This window comes from Entelurus aequoreus, linkage group LG13 (assembly GCF_033978785.1).
Source record: "Entelurus aequoreus isolate RoL-2023_Sb linkage group LG13, RoL_Eaeq_v1.1, whole genome shotgun sequence".
In the NCBI taxonomy this organism is placed as follows: domain Eukaryota; kingdom Metazoa; phylum Chordata; class Actinopteri; order Syngnathiformes; family Syngnathidae; genus Entelurus; species Entelurus aequoreus.
This window is the reverse complement of record NC_084743.1, coordinates 64780590-64807895: the sequence shown is the minus strand read 5'-3', so window position 1 is coordinate 64807895 and position 27306 is coordinate 64780590.

The following is a 27306-nucleotide window of genomic DNA, read 5'->3' as shown; positions in this document are numbered from 1 at the left end:
ACCTGCCATGCTTATTTGCAGCAGCCGGACCGAGACACAGTTGTTGGAGTTGGAGCGAGAGAGAGCAAGACAGAGAGCAGGAAAAGACTGAAAAGTCGCAAAACAGTGTGCTGTCCTGGCGCGTGTGCGCACAATAAAAGACATTATTAAACCAGACTACCGGGCTCCCGTGAAGGTCTATTGGGATCAGGAGAACCCACAGTAGGGCAACTTCTACACAAAACAATAAAATAATTAAAAACAAACAATCAAGAGTTTAAGATGATCAGTAAAAAGCCTAACTACAAACGTAAAAAGGTGTCTCTTCAGCCTTTTTAAAAAACAATTTCAACGCTGAGGCTTTCTAGCAGGCTGTTCCATAGATGGAGGCCATAGTGGCTAAATGCCGCCTCAGCGTGGGTCTTTGTTCTGGTATTTGGTAAAGCTAAAAGACCAGTGCCAGATAACCTCAATATGGGCGAGGGTTGATACGGTAAGAGCAGGTCAGATGGATAAGAAGGCGCAATAAAAACGAATAGAAATTTAAAATCGACCCTGAAGCGGACAGGGAGCCATTATGATAATTACTGTGAAGATTTATTTTAAACGCTATACAATCACATCCAATATGTAACAATTTTTGTTGGTAAAATGAAACCGCATTTTTATCATGTTAACCATATGAGAACTGAAGCCTTCCGAACTAACAAAGGTCTTAACTCATTCTCTTTCTATGCCACATCAATGTGGAATGCGCTCCCAACAGGTATAAAAGAAAGGGCATCTCTATCCTCCTTCAAAACTGCTATAAAAGTTCACCTCCAGGCAGCTACAACCCTAAACTAACACCCTCCCCGGATTGCTAATAATCAAATGTAAACAATCAAATGCAGATTCTTTTTCTTATGCCTTCTGATCTCTCTCTCTCTCTCTCTCTCTCTCTCTCTCTCTCTCTCTCTCTCTCTCTATGTCCACTACCCCCCCCACCCCCCCACCCCACCCCCCCTCCACACTCCTAAATGTAAATAATGTAAATAATTCAATGTGATTATCTTGTGTGATGACTGTATTATGATGATAGTATATATGACAGAGGTGTGGACTCGAGTCACATGACTTGGACTCGAGTCAGACTCGAGTCATGAATTTGATGACTTTAGACTCGACTTGACAAAATGTAAGGAGACTTGCAACTCGACTTAGACTTTAACATCAATGACTTGTGACTTCACTTGGACTTGAGCCTTTTGACTTGACATGACTTGCTACTTTCTCCAAAACCCAAAGCTTAAAAAGTTATTTGGGAGCGCTCCGTATCTTTCATTTTGTACGTGTCTGTCTATCAGCGTGTGTGCTGCGTGTCAGCGTGTGTGCTCTCAGTACAACAGCCAATCAAATGAGATCTACATTGTTTTCATCACACAGCATTCATCCAATCAAATTGCAGGACAACCACTGAACAAGAGTTGTCAAACAATGCGGCAGAGAGAAACAATTATGCCAAAGTTGGTTTCGTTCGGGTATAAAAACTACGACTTGGTCAACAAAAAACGAATTGCGTATGCAAATCACGCAGTTGGAATATTACAGACGGAGACGCAACAACTTCCAACTTCGTTCGACATTTGAAGTTGCACAAAGAAGGGTAAGTTTTGAATGTAAGATAACGTTTATTGGCTAAGTAACGTGACTTTTATTTGCTGCGTAGTTAAATAAGTGAGGCTGTAAACTCACTGCTAACGTCATAACCATATACATGTTTTAAGGGTACGCAGCATCGAGCGCTACTGCCTACAGGCGCAGACGAGACGCGGGGCCGCCATCTTGGAGTGGTGATCCGCTCCACTCAGTGCAATTCATTTGGCAGGAGCAATGAACTGTCAGCGCATTTAATTCATTTTACCTCACTGAATACCACTGATTTTCACGCGCTTTTTTGTCATACGTGTAGCTATGATAACGGACACATGTTTTGGCAAGTTTTATTATTCATAGTTTGCTTAACAGTAATATAATATTCTTATACGCTATAAGCGACCAGACGTCCGAGATCAAAACTGGGAATATAATCCCAGAGAAGGGGGAAAAAACAGTAAGCTATTTTTAAATTGAAGAAACAATATGATTATCAATCAATCAATCAATCAATGTTTATTTATATATCCCTAGGTTATATATACATGCGTATATCCTACATAAACAATGTATGAATACATTAGATATCTATATATCTTAGGGACCTATAGACTGTATCTCTGTTGCTGCAGCAGCAGAGAGTTTATTCTGTCTTGACACTTTGTATTGATATTTTGTATTACATTCTTCCCTTAAATGATCATGTTTACAGTGATTGTTATGTATGTATTTTTTATGTATGTCGCTTTGGATAAAAGCGTCTGCCAAATACTTAAACATATATAAACACCTGAAAGTCTTTATATCAGCTAAACCACCAATTTGTTTCACTACATTCAGAATAAAACCAAATTCTGTCTTACCCAACAATGTTAGTATTTGAATATTGTTACTTGAAGACTTATTCTTGGTTACAATTATACTGTTAAGAAAGTATTGTCTTATATTTTGCCTAAAATGAGAATGCATCATAATCAGTGGCGGCTGGTGAATTTTGTTTTAGGTGGGGCTGAAAGTTTGTAAACCAAACCCCTGTAGGGGCGTCATCCTCCCCCAGAAGATTTATTTGTGATTTTCACATACAAATATTGAAGATCTTTGCTCCTTCTCAACTCTGTGGTAATGTTATTTTCATAAAATACAACCAATAGTATGTTAATGTTTGTTTTTGCAAATGTGTTTATTCTGTAAAGGAATGAGTTAAATGTTTAAAATTGTTTAAACTATTAAAATTACTGTTAATAGTGCTATTATGAATTGCAATGTCAGCACTATTTTTTTTCTTGCAATTTCAAATGCACTTGTTTTAATAAATAAATACAGCGTTTTAAAAGTATACACAATCTGTGTAAAAATATTAGTCTGCGGTTAAAAGGACTTGAAAAGACTCGAAACTCAAAATGCAGGACTTGGGACTCGACTTGAGACTTTCCAGTCTTGACTTTGGACTTGACTCGGGACTTGCCTGTCTTGACTCGGGACTTGACTCGAGACTTGAGGGCAAAGACTTGAGACTTACTTGTGACTTGCAAAGCAATGACTTGGTCCCACCTCTGATATATGATAGTATATATCTGTATCATGAATCAATTTAAGTGGACCCCGACTTAAACAAGTTGAAAAACTTATTCGGGTGTTACCATTTAGTGGTCAATTGTACGGAATATGTACTTCACTGTGCAACCTACTAATAAAAGTCTCAATCAATCAATCAATCCAATGGAGAATCCCGTGACCCAAGTGGACTCACAGTCCCACAATTTGCACTGTTTTGCAGGACACAGTAATAATAAGAGAAATCCATAACCCACCTGATGTCAGTGATATGTTGAAGCGACAGCAGTGTGGAGTTGCATTTAGCCACGAACAGTTACCGTCACATACAGTCGTGGTCAAAAGTTTACATACACTTGGACAAACAGCTCAATTTTTTTGTTTAACCTAACCACAGAACTTTCCTCCAGAAGGTCTTATCTTTGTCCATTGAAGTGTTTGGCCACAATACCCAGCAATATTTTTGGAGTGAGTCCTTTAATCCCAGGAACACCACGCCTTAGACTTAGACTTAGATTTAGAAAATCTTTATTGTCCCAGAGGGGCAATTTGGTTTGCAACAGTATTCATTAAAAACAAGGTTCAACAGTAAAACGAGGTACAACAGTAAAAAACAAGGTACAACAGTAAAAACGAGGTACAACAGTAAAACAAGGTACAAATACATAAAATACATACAACATACAAACCATCATGAAGGCATTGAGATAAAAATTAAAAAATAAAAACATTTGTAAAACAATACAAACTAATCATCACACGTCGCTTCCCACTACCGTCAAGCATGGTGGTAGTCCTGGGCATGACGTTAAAGTGCATCCAGCAGTGGAGGCTCCTCTATGGGGTCTTGGGGCTCTATAGGAGGTTAACCCCTTTACTACTGTTACCCCAGGTGGCCCTTGGCAAAGGCCTAGTACCTGACTGCCCCCTAGCCAGGGATACGGTGAAGACCTCAACGGCGGAGCAGGCGGAAGACGGTAGACGTAAGAACTACCACAACGGCTGCGATGGCGGAAGAAGGCACCCCCACATCCGTGTGGACCCAGTTATGGGGAAATAACAACCCAAGACCTCAACGGTGGAACAGGCGGAGGATGATTGCTAACCCTATGGAGCGTCACAACGACTGGGATGGCGGATGAAGGCTGCAGCAAAAAAGGGTCCCCAGTCGTTTTGGACTCCATGCCACTGAACCCTGACCCGGATCTGTCAAGGATCGTGTGGTGACTGTCTGTGCACCAGTCTCCCCACGTTAAACAAAGCCCATAAAGGAATACCCCCCAACCAGGAGGATCGTCATACTCTCTTCGAGTGACCGCCGATGATGATGATGATGATGGTGGTGGTAGTATTATGCTCTGGGCCTGTATTGCTGCCAATGGACCTGGTGCTTTAAAGAGAGTAAATGGGACAATGAAAAAGGACAACCTAAAATCATCAGCCCGGAGGTTGGGTCTTGGGCACAGTTGGGTGTTCCAACAGGACAATGACCCCAAACACACGTCAAAAGTGGTAAAGGAATGGCTCAATCAGGCTACAATTAAGGTTTTAGAATGGCCTTCCCAAAGTCCTGACTTGAAACGTGTTGACAATGCTGAAGTAGCAAGTCCATGTCATTTAGCTGAACTGCACCAATTTTGTCAAGAGGAGTGGTCAAAAATTCAACTCTGTCATAACGGCAGGGTTGCGAGGTTTGTTCTCCCGGGATGCAACCGGACTATTCCGGAAAAGGCTTGCAGGTAGGAACATATTAATTTTCTCAATTAATCCTACACATCACAAAGACCGGAACCGGACAAAAGAAAAACGTACCGTTCACACGAGAAGCTAATGAACGAAAAAAAAACTTAACGCAGGAAACATAAAAGCTAACCACTTAACATGGACTATGGCATGGAACAAACAAGACTTACTGTGGCATGAAACAACTAACACTTACGGGGACACGGCATGAATCGAACAACTAGCATAAACTTGGAATCGGACATGAAAACGAGCTGCATGAACTATGATATCGCATGAAACAAGCAATGACGCCAGGACGACTGACTGGCAAAGACAGGCTTAAAGGCCTCCTGAAATTAATTTTTTTATTTAAACGGGGATAGCAGATCCATTCTATGTGTCATACTTGATCATTTCGCGATATTGCCATATTTTTGCTGAAAGGATTTAGTATAGAACAACGACAATAAAGATCGCAACTTTTGGTCGTTGATAAAAAAAAAGCCTTGCCCCTACCGGAAGTAGCGTGACGTCACAAGCTGGAGTGCTGCTCACATTTCCCTATTGTTTACACCAGCAGCGAGAGAGATTCGGACAGAGAAAGTGACGAATACCCCATTAATTTGAGCGAGGATGAAAGATTTGTGGATGAGGAAAGTGAGAGTGAAGGACTATAGTGCAGTGCAGGACGTATCTTTTTTCGCTCCGACCGTAACTTAGGTACAAGGGTTCATTGGATTGCACACTTTCTCCTTTTTCTATTGTGGATCACGGATTTGTATTTTAAACCACCTCGGATACTATATCCTCTTGAAAATGAGAGTCGAGAACGCGAAATGGACATTCACAGTGACTTTTATCTCCACGACAATACATCGGCGAAACACTTTAGCTATGGAGCTAACGTGATAGAATCGGGCTCAAATGCAGATATAAACAAAGGAAATAAACCCCTGACTGGAAGGATAGACAGAAAATGAACAATACTATTAAACCGTGGACATGTAAATACACGGTTAATGCTTTCCAGCTTGGCGAAGATTAACAATGCTGTTGCTAACGACACCATTGAAGCTAACTTAGCAACGGGACCTCACAGAGCTATGATAAAAACATTAGCGCTCCACCTATGCCAGCCAGCCCTCATCTGCTCATCAACACCCGTGTTCACCTGCGTTCCAGCGATCGACGGAAGGACGAAGGACTTCACCCGATCATCCATAGGCGGCTAGCGTCGGCTAGCGCGTCTGCTATCCAAGTCAAAGTCCTCCTGGTTGTGTTGCTACAGCCAGCCGCTAATACGCCAATCCCACCTACAACTTTTTTCTTTGCAGTCTTCATTGTTCATTAAACAAATTGCAAAAGATTCACCAACACAGATGTCCAGAATACTGTGGAATTTTGAGATGAAAACAGAGCTTTTTTGTATTGGATTCAAAGGTGTACCAATAATTCCGTTTAACTACTGACGTCACTCGCATACGTCATCATACAAAGACGTTTTCAACCGGAAGTTTAGCGGGAAATTTAAAATTGCACTTTATAAGTTAACCCGGCCGTATTGGCATGTGTTGCAATGTTAAGATTTCATCATTGATATATAAACTATCAGACTGCGTGGTCGGTAGTAGTGGCTTTCAGTAGGCCTTTAAATAATGGTCTCTTGATTAAAGGAGCAGGAGCGTGTCCCGAACACCAGAAGCAGGTGAAACTAATAAGTCGACATGGTAACTAAAACAAACAAGGGTGCACAAAAACAGGAACTATGGAGTGTGAAACTAACAGAACATAACAAAAACATGATCCGGACCACGGATCATGACAGACTCGAAGATTGCCAGAAGCTTGTGGATGGCTACCAAAAGCACCTTATTGCCAAGGGACATGTAACCAAATATTAACATTGCTGTATGTAAATGTTGGTCACATTTTCAGTAGACCCATAATAAATTCATAAACGAACCAAACTTCATCAATGTTTTTTGTGACCAACAAGTATGTGCTCCAATCACTCTATCACAAAAAAACAAGAGTTGTAGAAATTATTGGAAACTCAAGACAGCCATGAGATTATGTTCTTTACAAGTGTATGTAAACTTTTGACCGCGACTGTATATTCACAGGAATAACCTGTAAATAGAGAACATACTCTGAGACATTTTTTTGGCTTTGCACACTGAATAATTTTTGTTCGTCGGAAAGCTTCCTCCCCTTGCCTCAGAATGCCAACGAGGCATCTCAGCACTCCGGAGAACGGACTGGAAAATCATGTCAATCGAGGTAATCCTGTCGGTGTCAATTAGGCTTAGGTTTATTTTCTAAGGTGAGAGGACAAGAGTCGGAACCGACTTCCACCGGAGACGTAACGGTGCAGAGGCAGGCTGCTCGTTAGAGGTGAGCCGTGCACTGAATGAGTGGAATATTTTTTAAAAACTCTTAGAAAAAAAGACCGATACACATATTTGGTGTAATCGGCGAGCGTGGATGAATGAATCTGGAGTACTAGCCCGGCGAAAACAAGAACAAAAAAATGATTTCAAATAAGACCATGAAACTGAGTGCGTAGTCGTCAATGGACTTAATTACATCTTTTGCTCAACTCCAAGAAGACCCAATTCATGTTTGAAGCATGAGCCGGATTAATTACAAGCAGTATCGCAGCTATTGTGCCCATCCTCGGTGTCGTTCAGCTTTCATTACAGCCGCTCCGATACAGAAATGAAACCGCCGTCAGTCAGATTGTTGCTATTATGCTACGGAGGCTTGTAGGCCGCCATTCAGCACAAATTACACAGTCAAGTTCCCTCTGGGTGGAGCTCGCCCTGTCTGGAAGAAGACTTGTTATGTGCTGGGTATCAGTGTGCGGGCACCCGTGGATGCATGGAATAAGCTCTCTGCGTGCTCCGATGTGTGGCATGCATATTTGTTTAGAGGGACTCGGAGCGAGACATTGGCGGACGTAAGCATCAGCGGTGGAAAAAGCAGGGAAAAAAACTGTACGGAGGCTTTGTAGATGAGCAAATTCGCTTATTGACAAATGCAAGCGGGTAAACATGCACCATTACACTGGTTTTTAGCGGAAAAATGCACATTATGACTTGGCTCATTGGACCCTTGATGCTTGAATGTTACTCTCCAACGGGTGCTCAGCAACAACTTACACAGTATGTACAAATAGCTTAAATAAGACTTACAGTAACATACAAAGATTGTCGTTGTATATAAACCGTATATTCTGGACTACAAGGCGCCCTTAAAACCCGACAGTGTGCCTTGTAACCTAACATACGGAATAATTCTGGTTTTGCTTACCGACCTCAAAGCTATTTCATTTGGTACGTGGTGTAATGATAAGTGTGACCAGTACATATTTGTACCATGAATTGATTAACGTGGACTTAAACAAGTTGAAAAACTTACTCGGGTGTGACCATTTAGTGGTCAATTGTACGGAATATGTACTGTACTGTGCAATCTACTAATAAAAGTTTCAATCAACCAATCCAAAATAAAATAAGTAGATGGCAGTCAAACATAAGAGAAACGTGTAGACTGCAATATGATGGCAATGTGACTCAAGTAAGCAACACCAACCTTTTATATGTTCCATTGAAAATATAGAACATTACACACAGCGCTCAAAAATCGATCAACATGGAAACACAGACTATGGTGTCTACAAGGAGATGGAAGACTAGAGTATTCCAGACTTTTTCAAGTAATCATGGACCGGTGTACTGTATTTTTCGGACCATGGGGCGCACTTAAAATCTTTTAATTTTCTCAAAACTCGACAGTGCGCCTTATAACCCGGTGCGCCTAATGTACAGAGTAATTTGGGTTGTGCTTACCGACATCGAAGCTATTTTATTTGGTACATGGTGAAATGATAAGTGTGACCAGTAGATGGCAGTCACACATAAGAGATACGTGTAGACTCAAGTAAACAACACCAAAATGTTATATGTTCCATTGAAAATATAGAACATTACACACGGCGCTCAAAAATCCATCAACATGTTTCAGTACGACTTTGGTAAGCTATGAAGCCGCACCGCTTGATGGATTGTACTGTGCTTCAACATACAAGTATTATTATGGTGTGTGTATAAGGTAAGACATATTATCTGGCGTTTTGTTTCGCAATATTATGCAAAAAAACTTTTCTTACATTCTGGTATCTGCTGATCTATATTTGGGATCTGCATAAGTCCTGAAAAATTGCTCGCGTCCGCCTTTGTAGTCCGTGCCAACGCAGTAGTCGATAAGCTTCTTCTTTTTCTCTATCTTCTTGTTATGGGACATTCATCCTCCGCTGTTGCCATTTCTAATATAAAGTAGTGTAAAGTTCTTACTTATATCTGTCAGTAAACTTGCCATGAAAGTGCTAAAACATACCGGTGTAGTGAGTTTACATAATTCACCCAAGGAACTTTAGTTATTAGATCATTCCGGTCGGACGGTTTTTCACGGGACACATTTCCGGCGGATGAGAAGATGCTGCTCCGTTATTGATTTAAGTAAAGTCTGAATGTCAATAAAACAGTTAACTTCTGTAAGTTAGTGAGCAGCATAACTCAAAAAGTTATGAGTGGATTTTGATGACTCCCCCAGGAAATGTCAGAAAAAGGATAAGGCACAAGTGATTCGATTTTGGTGATGATCCGGTTCATTTTCTAACTCGAGACCCCACCTCTACCCACAGAGACACAGAGAGCGAATGACAGAAAAGAGGGCTCACTGTTTATTTAAAAACACACTGACACATTTATTTGTATGTATTAATTAATATGTATTAATTAATATGTATTAATTAATAATAATAAGCCTGTATTAATCCTTTTTTATGTATTTATTATATTTTAGTATATTAGGATATTAGTATATTTATATGTATATTTATATTGTATTTATATGTATATTTAATTAATTTAATTTTTTTATTATTCTTTAAATGTTTTTATTTTTACTTATTTCATTTTTATTTAATTTAATTAATATTGGATTTATATTTTATTTTATTTTATTTATATGTATAGTATATTTAGTTTATTAGTATATTGGCACATTCTGCCAACTGGGGTTGTTTTTTATATGTGCTATATAAATAAATAAACTGAACTGAACTTATTTAAATCCTGCTATAGAACAGGCACCGACACCGATGCAAAGAAATTATATCATATAAATTATACTGTATTCATGCAGAAGAACAAATCCCGACATTAGGCTTGCACATCAAAATAAGGGAAATATATATGACGTGCACACGGTTAGTGTTGATAGAATAAATATATTTTAATATCAGAAATATTCCCCTTTCATGGGACAGATCCCTCTGGACTGCACTATCCTTGTCTGTTGACAACAAGAAAGAACAACGTAAATAGTAATTTGATTTTAGTGCATGAAGCATGTCATATATTACAATTATACAATATAATATAAAGTAGTGTGCTCAGTGGTGGTACTAATGCAGCTCATTTGGAGGCGCATAACAATTCTGGCCTAGTGCAACTATCACATGTAAGTCATTTATACATGCTGGGGGTTTTATTGATGTCGTAAAATAGTACTTTGTCAACGCCATCAGTTTCAATGGAGAGTACTCATTTCTTAATTGTTGGGCGGCTGTTGGCCCACAACTCAGGACCACGGCTTCAAGTTTTGGTCGTAAAATCCAAACCCCGTGATTTTGAGTAAAAAGCAGTCTGTTCCTGCTGGAACAGGAACAGTGGCACAGTTCCACAAATATACTCATTTCTAAAAGTAAATAATGGAAAGGAAAAGAGAACCTAAAGATTTTGTAGCATTATTTCATTCACATTTGGGGAAAAAAACAGTAAGGGATGATTGTGTTGACCAATCAGTGGAGAGTATTATGTTTATTAAGGGGTCCCAATACACCTGTTCTACTTCTGATACAATTTTGATCCAAAACAATATCTGCACAAATCATACATACTTTTATCTTTTTGTAGTGTGGAATGTTAGAAAAGGTTTGATCAAGTGAAATTAGTCAAACAGAGAACCATGGTACACGGTAAGTATAAGGGCGGCCGATAATCTTCTCTGCTGTCCCGGTCACCCTCTGCAGGGCCTTCCTGTCTGCAACAGAGCAGGCAGAAAACCACGCAGTTAAACAGTACATCAGAACTGGCTCACTGCTCTCCTGCAGTTTTTCCTCTTGGTTCCTTCGCAGCAAAAGAAGAGCTTACGGTGTAGTTGCTGGCCACGGACATCTGTGGGATCCTAGATGTAGTTGTGAAGCCTAGATGGGTCTACGACTTTCCACTGTTCCCTCCACCTTGCCTCGCAGATGCCAGCTGGTGTTGGACCGAGCAACAACTCAAAAGGGTTTTTTCCATCACTATCGGGGAAATGCATCATTCAGAAGTACCACGTATGTAGGTTGTATTCACGGGACATCACGTCTGGTGTCGTTAACTCGAAGTGAGCTCGCAAGCCTCTGAGATTTAGCGTTTCTCGAAAGAACATGCTCTATGCTTTTTTTTTGTTTTAAGCTGTTGGAACCGTTTAAAATGCAAAAAAAGATACTAGTTTCTTCAGAGTTCCTCGAGCGTTAAGAAGGTTGAAAGATTTCAAGCTTTAACGAAAGAAGACAAAAAAAGGGGCATGAACTCGAGTCGAAGAAGGCAGAGTCGAAAAACACACAAGTTTGCAGTTATCACTTCGTTAAAGGTTTGTTTGATATACTTTTTAACGTTTTGTATTTTCCTTTAAAGTATTATCTTGATGTTATTTGTATTTCTTAAAACGTTTTTTTTGTCTTTCGTAAAGCACAAACTCAGCATGTCTAAATAAAATAAATCCAATGTGAGTTATGCTTTTACCAAAGGCAACAATCATAAATTGATCTTTCAGCGCATACACAATGTTAACATCTATATTTATATTTTGATAATTAGGGGAGAAAAACATGCATACTCAAAACGGCGCGTAGAACAAAAACAACGCAACAAACATGACTGTCGACGCAAAGTTAAATCATGAAATGCAACTGTGGTGAAGTTTAGCGTGTACCATTTTCTTATATGATTGTGAAGTAGCATGTTTTTGTATTTGGTCACAGAATCCTTTAGATGATTATCCTATTCAGGATAATATGCCCTTAGATTTCTTCGGTTGCAGAAGTCCATCACAGCTTGTCCAGAGAGAGTCAGGACATTGAGGAACTTAAGGGATAGCAGCAGTTGGGTTTTAGGAGGAAGTGTAAACACAATAACGACATCTGGTAGGAAGCCCTCACAAGCAGGAGTAGAGGATAGGGGCCGGAGGTCACCCGACTCAAACCGATCACAAGAAATAGGCTGACTGGCCAAGCAACAAACTGGTTGTTGTCCAGACTGACCAGCCTCAAGGCTAGAACAACAAAGAGTAACTGTCTTCATGTAAAAGGTATTTAAGGACAGTTGTCCAAGAAGACAGCAGAAGAGAGATCCGGCCCATACTCTTTCTCCTGGAGCTGCAGCTCCAGTCTGAGGCTCGTTTAAACAAATCAAGTTTTTTGTTAGATGATTTCTCGTTGGCGTCTTCTTGGCTCATCACCCATCACATGACCATCAAATTTACAACACAACCTTACCCGAGAAAAAACGATGCATATTTATCCGGCAGAGTCTTGATACCAATTGCCTTGACACAGCAACACACAAATAAGTTTTGGCTCTCCATGCTTTTCCAAGTTTTCAGCTGTTTTGTCGAGCAGAATGACGTCTGGAGCACCAGATAGTTCAACATGTCTGGGATCGCGACCAACGGATAATCCTTGAGATCAGTCGACAAATCTTTTTTTTGATAAGGTATAGGGAGAGATTATATTGCATAGTGGGATTTTTTTGCTAATTTTTTGCTTTTAGTGGTAAGATCTAGGCTGCTGGCATACTCAGATTGTTCGCACTCATGTTGGATTGGTGGCCCACCACTTTGTTCCCTTCCGTTCAAAAGCCACTTGTCCGAATACAACCTATAGTTAGACAAATGTCCAAAAATGTTAAAACAAGCACACGTTACAACCATGAAAATAACAGCTAGACATCGGTTGACAATAAAGATTTATTCTATTCTATTCTATACACAGGGTTCTTAGGAAACTCAACACCACCCGGACTTGACACAAGAGGAAGAAAAGAGCTGGTTGGAGGAAACAAGGGTAAGGGTAAGACACGGGTGCAGCTCAGGACACAAACGAACATGTGGGAGACAAAACACGGGACAACCAGAAACAAATTGATTGATTAATTGATTGATTGAGACTTTTATTAGTAGGTTGCACAGTGAAGTACATATTCCGTACAATTGACCACTAAATGGTAACACCCGATTAAGTTTTTCAACTTGTTTAAGTCGGGGTCCACTTAAATTGATTCATGATACAGATATATACTATCATATATACTATCATAATAATAATAATAATGGATTACATTTTATATCGCGCTTTTCTATTGTTAGATACTCAAATAGCTCACAGAGAAGTGGGAACCCATCATTCATTCACACCTGGTGGTGGTAAGCTACATTTGTAGCCACAGCTGCCCTAGGGTAGACTGACGGAAGCGAGGCTGCCAGTTTGCGCCTACGGCCCCTCCGACCACCCCCTATCATTCATTCATCATTCATTCACCAGTGTGAGCGGCACCGGGGGCAAGGGTGAAGTGTCCTGCCCAAGGACACAACGGCAGCGATTTGGATGTCAAGAGGCAGGGAGCGAACCTGCAACCCTCAAGTTTCTGGCACGGCCGCTCTACCCACTACGCCATACCGCCCCATCATAATACAGTCATCACACAAGATAATCACATTGAATTATTTACATTATTTACAATCAGGGGTGTGGAGGGGGGGGGGGGGGAGGATATGGACATCAAGTAGTGGACATAGAGAGAGAGAGAGAGAGAGAGAGAGAGAGAGAGAGAGAGAGAGAGAGAGAGAGAGAGAGAGAGAGAGAGAGAGAGAGATCAGAAGGCATAAGAAAAAGTATCTGCATTTGATTGTTTACATTTGATTATTAGCAATCCGGGGAGGGTGTTAGTTTAGGGTTGTAGCTGCCTGGAGGTGAACTTTTATTGCGGTTTTGAAGGAGGATAGAGATGCCCTTTCTTTTATACCTGTAGGGAGCGCATTCCACATTGATGTGGCATAGAAAGAGAATGAGTTAAGACCTTTGTTAGTTCGGAATCTGGGTTTAACGTGGTTAGTGGAGCTCCCCCTGGTGTTGTGGTTATGGCGGTCATTTACGTTAATGAAGTAGTGTGACATTTGACATGACACACTTATTATGTACGTCTGGCTTGTGTGCTATTGTGTGCTTAGCTGTTTTGCAGCTGCTATCTCCTAGTAGCCTATAGCCTAGAATGTTTAGTTTTTGCAAATTACCTGACTAAAACAGAAGAAAAGACCAACCCTGTGTGTTTATTGGAGGACATTTAGATGTTAACTGGCGGTCACGTAAACACGCTGCAGGATTGTTCGTATCGGAGCTTATATCAGAGATTTTAGGTGCAAGCCATGATAATTCAATGCTTGTTTTTTAAGGTCCTTTATGAACCAAACAGCTTTGTTTGGTATTTCAATTGATGATCTTAGAAATAAGTAATTAGCATCATTTGCATTTCTGGACAATGGACATAGCAACATGATGTGTTAGCATAGCACAACATATTGTCAACAAAGTGCCGTATAAGCTGTAATTACACAATAAAACAACTTTTGTAACAGTTCTGCACATTGTAGGTCAAATATCTTTTTAAGGTCTTTTTTCTTGTTCAGTGCCTTCATATCATGTGTTGTCTTGAATGAAAACTATTTTTCAAAAACATTCCGAGCATGTGATGCAGTGACGTGCGGCGAGGTTCAAGGCAGGTGAGGCACTTTGGAGTTTTTGTTCAAATGTTATTTCATATGCTCTCATGAATTTTAATAGAGGCTGCTCGTTAAGAGGATAGCAGGAAAAAGAAGAGAATTATGCACTCTAAGAAAAATCTTCTTACTCACAATTGTGTACTTTTACAAAATTAAAAACAATTTGGGGTGTTACCTTTTAGTGAAGTGCATGCACCTGTACTCCTCCAGGAAACGTTTTTTCACATGTACAGTACTTAGATTTGAAGAATGTGATCACCTTCTGTTTGGCCTAAAAGTCCATTTGGGAGATGATTTTTGAGCTTGGTAGTCACATTCATTCATTCAACAGAGCATTAAGATGTGTTGTTTGTGTAAATCAAGTCATGACCAGGTATGGCTTCATCTCGTGTTTTCCTATTATCTGTATTGTTTCCTGTTTAGCGCTCTTATTTTCGTTGCACATCCTGTCATGCTCCACCACTCCTCGACCTTAGCGCTGCCTCCCTCACCTGTTTCTGATTGGCAATCTGCCCTTCAAACAGGATTGGATCATTGTGTTTGTAACTGTTTTGTGATGCAAACTGTTGTCAAGCTTTCCCTATGCTTTTTTGTGCACTACCATGCTGCACTAGCTAGTTGTCTTGGGTGAATAAAAACCTAATTTCATGTATACCTAGTCTCATGTCTCCCCCTCTTGGGGTCTCGACTACCGCTACCATGAACAGAAGTAACATAGCTAGCTTTTTCTGTTAAAAAAAGATGGTGTGGTAACAAAAAGCCACCCCACTTCATGTTGACTCAGTGTGTGTGGAAACTAAGAGTACTACAGCGCCTCCCAGTATGTGTTTTTTTTTCTGTATTTAGGGTCCGATTAGCAAGAATAATGAAGTCACATTTCCATATTTTACACAGGTTGTAGATTATTACACTCGGAATTTCTACGTTCTTAGTTGGAAGTCTCAACTCGAAGGCCCCCAGAGGTTGCATTTCTTACCCGGAAAGTCGGAGAGTCCTCGCCACCCCCGAGTGGGCTTAAAGACGTCTGCTCTGATTGTAAACAATAACAGGAGCTTCTGTAATATCCATTATTAGCACTTCTGATTGGTTTTTGGCGCACTAAACCAGCCATATATGATGTATTGTTAGACGTTTATAATTGTTACTGTTACTGAGCCGTAAAGAAACAATGTTCATGTGTTTTATACGTTTTAATTCGCAAGCAATAACGTCTTTGTTTTTCTCTTCCGACCTAAATTGGAACGCTCGTAGCGACGTCATTCCCAGCTCTGATTTCCAACCGAGTGGATCGTACCAGAAGCAGACAGGAGGCTATCACCATACGGTATGAAGAGGATTCATATAGGCCCATTTGTTGCGGTTTACCTGACACATGAAACATGACGCCGGATAGCCGAACCTCGGATTCAGGAGGAACAGTGTGGTTTTCGTCCTGGTCGTGGAACTGTGGACTAGCTCTATGCTCTCGGCAGGGTCCTTGAGGGTGCATGGGAGTTTTCCCAACCAGTCTACATGTGCTTTGTGGACTTGGAGAAGGCATTCGACCGTCCCACGGGAAGTCCTGTGGGGAGTGCTCAGAGAGTATGGGGTATCGAACTGTCTGATTGTGGTGGTCCTCTCCCTGTATGTCAGAGCTTGGTCGGACCCATTTCCAGTGAGGGTTGGACTCCGCCAAGGCTGCCTTTTGTCACTGATTCTTTTCATAACTTTCATGGACAGAATTTCTAGGCGCAGTCAGGGCGCTGAGGGGATCCGGTTTTGTAGCTGCAAGATTAGGTTTCTGCTTTTTGCAGATGATGTGGCTTTATCTGTCCAGGATTTTCAGCTCTCACTGGTTTGGTTCACAGTCGAGTGTGAAGCGACTGGGATGGGAATCAGCACCTCCAAGTCCAAGTACATGATTCTCGCCCGGAAAAGGGTGGAGATCTTGCCCCAAGTGGAGGAGTTCAAGTACCTCGGAGTCTTGTTCACGAGTGAGGGAAGAGTGGATTGTGAGATCGACAGGCGGATCGGTGTGGCATTTTCAGTAATGCGGACGCTTTATCGATCCGTTGTGGTGAAGAAGAGGCTGAGCCGGAAGGCAAAACTCTCAGTTTACCGGCCGATCTACGTTCCTATCCTCACCTATGGTCATGAGCTTTGGGTTATGACCGAAAAGACAAGATCACGGGTACAAGTGGCCGAAATTAGTTTCCTCCGCCGGGTGGCGGGTCTCTCCCTTAGAGATAGGGTGAGAAGCTCTGCCATCCAGGAGGAACTCAGAGTAAAGCTGCTACTCCTCCACATCGAGAGGAGCCAGATGAGGTGGTTTCGGGCATCTGGTCAGGATGCCAACCGTGCGCCTTTCTAGGGAGGTATTTAGGGCACGTCTGACTGGTAAGAGGCCACCGGAAAGACCCCGGATACGTTGGGAAGACTATGTCTCCCGGCTGGCTTGGGAACGCCTCAGGATTCCCTGGGAGGAACTGGACGAAGTGGCTGGGGAGAGGGAAGTCTGGCTCCGCGAAAGATGATGAATGGATGGATGGATGGATGCAACATGACATGTTGGGAGGGGGTTGCACTATCCACTTTAGCCGCCAGATGGCAGTAGAGTGTTAAATATCTCAAAATGTGTTTTGTGGCCATTACAACTTTAACCACGGCGTCATTTGCTATATAGAGTGGCACTTTCCATCATTTTCAGCATTAGAAAGTGATTAACCCTCCCCTCTTCCTTTCACGGGAGATCCACTCAGGAATGGGGCCATATGAATCATTTCCCTATTGTATATGATCCGGAAACATGCACATTTTGACATTTTTACTGAAGAAAATGTTAAAAAACTGTTGTGATCATACAGAAATTGCATTTATAACATCGTTTCATGTACAAATATTCATGTTTAATGTATCAATTATCCATTTTTTATTCAAACAAAGTGGCTTTGCCTGACCTGCCAACCCTGACTGCACGTCCCTGACGTGATGTGAAGTCCACTCTGACTTTCATCTTCATTGCCCCTTTCATACGACGCCAGCACAGAGATGCTAATTCTTTTAATACCTTTGGGTCAAAACCAGACCTAGTTCTGAAGAACAACCATAACAGGCCCAGAGCAGAACCAATCTATTGAGTCACACCTCGCAAAGCTCGGCCCGGGAACAACAACACACAGCACATTTAACGCCTGCCTACCAGTTCCAGTGAATTATGATAAGATACAGTAAAACGCATCCTGCAGGACTGAACATCAGTTACACACAAATCCGTGCAATGTTGTTTTTTCTGCAAACATGTCCCTCGAGTAATGCACAACAAATCATACTCTCAAATGAAAAGAGATGGATGGTTTCAATGCACAAACCACATACAGAACATGTTTAGGTTGCTTTGGTTCTTAGCTGAATTGGCAGAGCCATCAAAATCGTAGTCATGGACTGACAAGCAAGCGCTTTATGGTGGGAATATTGAACATCATGTTTGTTTGCGTGTTTGCTAAGCGTGTTCATTCATCAGCCTTCATCCAAAACGAGCGCCAGGTGAGAGTTGTTATAAAGGTTTAAAAATATTTTCATGCAGCTTGAGAAATGTAGCCTCAGTGCAGCTCATTAAAACATATTGCTTTCCGTGCCTGTTGCCTATTTGGGATTTTGACCTGAAGTAGCCGGTAGCAACGACACTGTCTGAATGTGCGATGAGAAGCAGTTTGGGATTAAAGATGCTCTTTTTATCTCTTTGAACACAGAGAAGCCTCGCGTTTGGTTGTAATGAGGAGCCTTGACAACATGATGGTTAGAGCGATGAATCTTAGAATATTTAACTTGTTCTCTGTTCCCCCTTCCAATGTGTTTGCCCGTATTTTTTGCTGACAGCCGATTACATCTTCAAATGAAACGTGACTTTACAGTAATTTTCTTGGAGCCTGAAAAGGCAAACCCCCTGAAACTGGGTCTCAGCAAGCATTTTCTGTTGCCATCATTTTTTGTATTAGAACTCTAAAACTTGAGGCCATAGTTTCTGGATTGCATTCTTCGTATGGGAAGTGAGGTCTTGCCCCCAGGTAAAGGAGTTCAAGGATCTCAGGCTCTAGTTCACGAGTAGGGGAAGGAGGGAGTGCAAGGTGGAGAGGTGAGTCAGAACCACGTCTGCAGTAATGCAGTTGCTGCCTCGGACCCTGAAGAGGGCTAAGCTGGAAGTCAAAGGTCTCAGTTTACTGGAAGAGTCAGATGTGTACTCTCAATAGCTCTGGGCAGTAACTGAAAGAGAAAGATCGCAGGTAAAAGCGGCCTGAAAGGAGAATCCTCCATAGGGTAGCTGGACTTACCCTCAGAGACAGGGTGAAGAGCTTGGTCATCGGGGAGGAGCTAAAAATGCGATTTGCACATTGCTAGTTTCGATAGCGGTTCATAGAAATTCTCAAACAGCGTCTCAACAATGCCGGAAAGCGTTTTAAAACATGTTTTGGACACAGTGCCAACGCAGATTGGCACGGTTGAACCATGGTTTCTGGATTGCATTCTTCGGGTGGGGAGTGAGGTCTTGCCCCCAGGTAAAGGAGTTCAAGGATCTCAGGCTCTAGTTCACGAGTAAGGGAAGGAGGGAGTGCAAGGTGGAGAGGTGAGTCGGAACCACGTCTGCAGTAACGCAGTTGCTGCCTCGGACCCTGAAGAGGGCTAAGCTGGAAGTCAAAGGTCTCAGTTTACTGGAAGAGTCAGATGTGTACTCTCAATAGCTCTGGGCAGTAACTGAAAGAGAAAGATCGCAGGTAAAAGCGGCCTGAAAGGAGAATCCTCCATAGGGTAGCTGGACTTACCCTCAGAGACAGGGTGAAGAGCTTGGTCATCGGGGAGGAGCTAAAAATGCGATTTGCACATTGCTAGTTTCGATAGCGGTTCATAGAAATTCTCAAACAGCGTCTCAACAATGCCGGAAAGCGTTTTAAAACATGTTTTGGACACAGTGCCAACACAGATTGGCACGGTTGAAACATGGTTTCTGGATTGCATTCTTCGGGTGGGGAGTGAGGTCTTGCCCCCAGGTAAAGGAGTTCAAGGATCTCAGGCTCTAGTTCACGAGTAGGGGAAGGAGGGAGTGCAAGGTGGAGAGGTGAGTCGGAACCACGTCTGCAGTAATGCAGTTGCTGCCTCGGACCCTGAAGAGGGCTAAGCTGGAAGTCAAAGGTCTCAGTTTACTGGAAGCGTCAGATTTGTACTCTCAATAGCTCTGGGCAGTAACTGAAAGAGAAAGATCGCAGGTAAAAGCGGCCTGAAAGGAGAATCCTCCATAGGGTAGCTGGACTTACCCTCAGAGACAGGGTGAAGAGCTTGGTCATCGGGGAGGAGCTAAAAATGCGATTTGCACATTGCTAGTTTCGATAGCGGTTCATAGAAATTCTCAAACCGCATCTCAACAATGCCGGAAAGCGTTTTACAACATGTTTTGGACACAGTGCCAACGCAGATTGGCACGGTTGAACCATGGATCTCCCTGAAAGGCGGCGTAGCCCTCGACTCAGTGTAGTTACCGTGTTTACGTCGTGAAAGTCCGGAAGGAAAATTTGACTTGCGGATTACGGCCGTGTAAACAGATTTATCCCAGATCTTTCAATGCAAATACGTGAGCTGCTGTTCGTTACATTTCCAACAGAGAGGGGACCCGGCAAATAAATTAAAAATGTTCAATTTTTGGTGACGGTCTCTGTGGTTCTCAGGGTTCAGATGAGTGATTGATGACCATGTTTCGTGTCCGGCGTTAACACGGTCTTTGGCGGCGCTCAATGACTTGCCAAACTGCCATGAACCACCATCTAAACCGGTAATGTGTGAACACACCTTTTAGAGTTGAACTACTACGAGAGAAGCCAGTCGAGGTAGTTTTGGCATGTAGTCCGGATGCCAAAAAACAGACAGTAACGAGGGAATCGAGAGTCACGTTCTTTATTGACAACCGTCACGTCTCTCGTCAAAACACTGGCACCTTCTCACACACACATGCACTTGCGGCGTCTTAATAACAGCACGACTGTGACAACAAAATGAAAAATTGCTTTAATTTGTTTAAACAACTGGTTAAACTAAGGAAAAGTACATTCAGATTGTGCACTTTGTAAAGTTGTTTATGGGTGTCTTTTATTACATTAACAATTAATACAATGCACATATTTACCTATTTTGCTATTATATTGCAACAACTCTCAAAATGTGCGATTAATTCTTATTGTACTTACTGTCACCAGGTTTTGAGCAACTCAACAACCTGCAGTTCAGTAAAACATTTAAAAATAACGTTCCTGTATGACATTCTGGCTACCAAATTGCATTTGTATCCAAATATTGGGGTAGTTACTAAAGCAAAATGTATTTAGGCAAGCAAATAATAGCCTGTGATTAAGAGAAACCATGTTTACACTGAACCATATATGTATATATATATATATATATATATATATATATATATATATATATATATATATATATATATATATATATATATATATATATATATATATATATATATATATATATATATATATATATATATATATATATATATATATATATATATATATATATATATATATATATATATATATATATATATATGTTTGTATATATATATATATATATATATATATATATATGTTTGTATATATATATATATATATATATATATATATATATATATATATATATATATATATATATATATATATATATATATATATATATATATATGTTTGTATATATATATATATATATATATATATGTTTGTATATATATATATATATATATATATATATATATATATATATATATATATGTTTGTATATATATATATATATATATATATATATATGTTTGTATATATATATATATATATGTTTGTATGTATATATATATATATATATATGTTTGTATATATATATATATATATATATATATATATATATATATATATGTATATATGTATATATATATATATATATATATATATATATATATATATATATATATATATATATATATATATATATATATATATATATATATATATATATATATATGTATATGATTGTTGTGTGAACTTTTGCTGGTGTTTTTAGTCGATCATTGTCATGTAAACGTGCTATTAAGCCTCTATCCCCTATCCTGCTGTGTAATCCTCCTCCTGCTCTTCTCTATTCGCTCTTCAATATGTTTGATTCCGACACTAAACTGTGCAGAATGGGATTATGGCGCTTGACAGATCCACTGAAAAAAAAAAAAGGATGCTCTTCCTCTGCCCTCTGTTTTTATTCTTCCTCTTGTCCTGCCGGTTTTATACTTTCCTCTATAAACCCCATCTCTCCTCTTTTTCTTACTTTCCCAACCCTTCCATTTTCCCCAACACAAAAAGTGAGGGAGTGCATTTTTTTTTTTTTACTCGATCATCCGTGCATGATGTATATGTCACATGTTCAAGTGGGGACATTACAAGTACAAGTTGTGGGTTTCCTGTCTCCCTTCACCACTTTCTTGTCAGACTTCATCTCTTTTTTAACAGATTGTGGATTGGAGAGGTGACGAGGTCATCTCTACCGCCTGCTGGCGGCATCGTGAAGCCGTATGGGACCGACGCCTGAGGAGGCAATCAGCTTGTCGGAGGATGTTGTGAAAATGACAGCAGGTACGCAAAGAGGGTCGACGCTGAATTGTCAAATAGATGCCATCAGAGAACCAAGGGACCGTCATACATAAGGAAAACACCAATTCTCCCGAGACTGCATGCAGAAATTATATTTAATGCTAATAGAATATACTGTGTGTGAATCTTTAGGCACCGAACGATTCGATCCGATTCGGGAATCAAACCGATACTGGCAATATATTTGTCACGGCGCGTGCGCAATCCCGCATGTCATCGGTGGCAAGCTCTGCAGGCTGCAGGCAATCTACTATCTGCGCACCTGGGACTAATGAAGACAGACAGCATAAAGACCAGCGGAGATCCAGTGCCGGAATGTAGTTCACACCCGTAGTAAGCATTCTGTCTCTGGCTTCCCTCCCGCGGACTTTTGATCTCTCTCTGTGCCTTCCCTGTTCCCCTGTCTTATGTCCTTCGTGTCTCCCGCAGTACTTCCCCTGTCTTCCGTGATCGAGCTGTGTGCCTCGACTTCCCTCTGGATTCCGGACTGCCTCCCCCGAATCCTTGACCGCTGCTTGGATACAGACCTCGTTGCTTCTCTACAGCCACCAACTGCTTGCCTGCCCACCGCTTGCCTGCCTTCTCGCCTTGTCCCTTTGATCTGACGAAGGATTCATCCAACACGCACGTACAACAAACTCTGGTAACATTCACATGGTTAATTCTACACATCGCTTTGCACCTATCACTTAGAGTAGCATACACATCCCACCTATTGATCAAGTTCAATAAACCTATTGCTCTGCCGGCACCACGGGCCTGCAAGGCTGCAGGCAATCTACTATCAGCGCACCTGGGACTAATGAAGACGGACAGCATAAAGACCAGCGGACCCGAAGATCCAGTGCCGGAACGTAGTTCACTCCCGTAGTAAGCATTCCGTCTCTGGCTTGCCTCCCGCATACTTTTGATCTCTCTCTGTGCCTTCCCTGTTCCTCTGTCTTATGTCCTTTGTGTCTCCCGCAGTACTTCCCCTGCCTTCCGTGATCGCTTTAATTTGACCTGCTGCTATACTCTGTCTCAAAGTGTTAACATGTGCTCAATGTTTCCTTACCATTATTCCTTACCATTATTGCTATGTTGTCTATTACCATTATTGCTATGATGTCTATTACCATTGTTGGTATATTCATTATTCCTACATTGTTGATACAAATTATTGTTACAGTGTAATAATTATTGTTACCTGTGGTAATGCCACTATGATACAACATCTGTATTATAATCCTTGAACAAAGTAAGAGTTAAACTCATGTGAATAATCACTGAATGGAGAACTGGGGGTGGGATTAAATAAATTATCTTCTTCCCACTCCCTTTCAGGCAAAACTGGACAATCAAGCATTACATACTATGCCTTACCTTTTGCACTATATTCATTTATATTATTATGTGTTGTCAAATTTGTACTTTTTTTATGTCATTGCCTGAAATAAATAAATAAATGAAAAAAAAGAAAGAAGGGTGCAGCTCCATGCGTTCTCCTCATGAGCTAAATTGAACTCTGTCTCTGCATGATTCCTTGCTTCTTGTCTGTTTTATAGATGTTATCAGTGTTTGAACCTGACACCGCTCTGCGGCAGGCCCGCAGACCACGCCCCCCTCCACATATATCTAAACTTATTTCTTCTAAAATGTGGTAAGTGTGACTTAAATAACGGTGCGGTCTACAACTCGGAAAATACGGTATTTGTTAAGAGTCGCAGACCTGAATTCACACAAAGAGACTTTCAAAGTCACTAAGTGGAATAGGGAAATGTTTCTTTATCTTGTTGGAATACCCGTGCCAGCTTTTGTCCTCTAAGTTTAAGTGCAGGTCCTGTATGGTGGAGAGAAAAAAAAAATCACTGCTGAGCTGCTCTGGAGGGGTCATGGGAATAATTCAATGAAACATCTGTGAAAAGAGGTCCCAACTTGATAACCCCATCAGGCGAGAGCTCAAGTGTGTGAGTCGCACATGCAACACTGTGGGATTCAGATAAGGTGTGTGGTGAATAGCGCTGGCTGCCTGATGACAACATGTGGCGCTCCTCGTGTCTGACGTGACGGTCCCTATCGTCTCCATTTGGGAGTCAGTGTTACTGGATTTTCCCCTGGTGGAGGAGTGTCGGTGCTATCTTTGGAGCTCCTTGGTGTTTGCATAAAATATTTGAACTAATTCAAATATACCGATTAATGCCTTTTAATGCATATCACAAAAATAGACCTTTTAGTCCCCCGGCTGACAAGCAACTAGCAACTAATTACAGTATGTGTCTCCATACACAGCGTAGAACCACAACCCTAAGTTAAAAATAATCCCCTTTATTACGGCAAGTAAGCGGCATTTCTTTGTATTTTAAGTACTATCAAGTACCGGTTTTCACTTGTTCCGCATCGAGAGCATGCTAATAGCTAAGATAACCGCTAAGCGAGCTTTAAACAACACCAAGAAATAAGTGTTTCGTAAAGTTTAAGAAGTGTAGATGGAAGCGTGTTACAGCGGAAAGTAAGCAGATATTAACAGGAAATAAACAAGTAGGATAATACAAGTTTTGAGAGAGGATAATATAACAATAACTGTTGGCGTGTTAGCATTGTACACGACACGTAAGAGGAAGGAGAACCGATCCATAAATTGACGACGTCGATACCAAGGCTATTATCAGTATATGATTGATGCTCGAGTAAATAGGTAGATATTTTTATTTTCTCAAATATTTTTGTGTATGTTAACTAAAGACACAGGAGGATTTAGACTTAGACTTAGACTTGGACAAACTTTATTGATCCACAAGGGAAATTGTTCCATTTAAATAGGAGTGTACCACATACTTGCCAACCCTCCCGTTTTTAGCGGGAGAATCCCGGTATTCAGCGCCTCTCCCGACAACCTCCCGGCAGAGATTTTCTCCCGACAAACTCCCGGTATTCAGCCGGAGCTGGAGGCCACGCCCCCTCCAGCTCAATGCGGACCTGAGACTGAGTGGGGACAGCCTGTTCTCACGTCCGCTTTCCCAAAATATAAACAGCTTGCCAAACGAATTCAAACGAATGGAAACAAGAATTTCAGTTCATCCAGGACAGTTCGAAGGGGAAGGTGTATGTTGCCTGTAAATATGTAGAACAGACTTCTCCATTGAACACAGTGGCCGAAATGATATACTCATCATGAACGGAGAAGTTAAACAGGACAATACTGCCATCTAATGGATAGCCACCGTAACACTAAAATTCAAGTATGTCTTTTATGTAAATAAAAGAAAAAAAACAAAGTATATTGCTAGAATTCACTGAAAGTCAAGTATTTCATACATATATATATATATATAAATGAAATATATATGAAATACTCGAGTTGGTGAATTCTAGCTGTAATTAACCACGCCCCCAACCACGCCCCCCGCCCCCAACCACCCCCACCCCCGACCAAGCCCCCCACGCCCCACCCCATAACACCCACCTCCCGATATTGGAGGTCTCAAGGTTGGCAAGTATGGTGTACCAATATGACTTTTTCCACTTAAAATATGATACCGACATTGGAGCCTTGAGTGTTGGCCGATACCAATAATAAACCGATACGATAGCCGCACAAATCATATTACATACTTTTATTTTGTAATGTGGAAGGTTAGAAAAGATTTAATTACTCAAACAACAATGGTATTCTATGAAAGACTAACCTTGTGGCGGATTTATGCTTTTGAAATTCAGTTTTATTGTGTTTTGGTGACGCCTAGTGGTCACAATAATTTGTTAAGTTCACGATGCTGGAAGTTGAATGATGCGGACACGTTTGTTACTGGATGATTTCTAATACACTTCTGCCTTGGAGACTTTGTATGTGTAAGTAATATGCGACCATAATCATTTGATACTTGTTTATTTTGACAATTTGTGCTTTTTTAGACTGTTTTAGATTGTTCAATGGACACTTACTATGTATGTCTAGCTTGTTTGATATTGTATGCTTAGCTGCTGTGTAGCTGCTAGCTTCTAGTAGCCTACAGCCTACCATGTTTACCTTGTGTAAATGTTTAGATGTTAACTGGCTGTTCAGCTTTGTACACGCAAAGCAGCTGCAGGACTGCTCGTATCGCACATTTTAGATGTAAGCTGATATCATCTGTTTTTTTTTGCTGGCATCGGATATCAATATCAGTACACCCAGAGATTTAAATGAGTAGTAGATATTTTTTTTTGTTTTTGTTTAGTTATTACATACTATTGACTTTGTTTTGCACACACAAATGAGAGAACCGGTTTCAAACATCATCCTTACTCGACAGACCACAGGACACTTTTCCACTTTGCATCAGTCCATCTTAGATGAGCTCGGGCCCAGCAAAGCCGACGGCATTTCTGGGTGTTGTTGATACATGGCTTTGGCTTTGCATAGTAGACTTTTAACTTGCACTTACAGATGTAGCGACAAACTGTAGTTACTGACAGTGGTTTTCTGAAGTGTTCCTGAGCCCATGCGGTGATATCCTTTACACACTGATGTCGGTTTTTGATGCAGTACCGCCTGAGGGATCGAAGGTCCGTAATATCATCGCTTACGTGCAGTGGATTCTCCAGATTCTGTGAACCTTTTGATGATATTACAGATCGTAGATGGTGAAATCCCTAAATTCCTTGCAATAGCTCGTTGAGATATGTTGTTCTTAAACTGTTCGACAATTTGCTCTCGCATTTGTTGACAAAGTGGTGACCCTCGCCCCATCCTTGTTTGTGAACGACTGAGCATTTCACGGACGCTGCTTTTATACCCAATCATGGCACCCACCTGTTCCCAATTAGCCTGTGGGATGTTCCAAATAAGTGTTTGATGAGCATTCCTTAACTTTCTCAGTCTTTTTTGCCACTCGTACCAGCT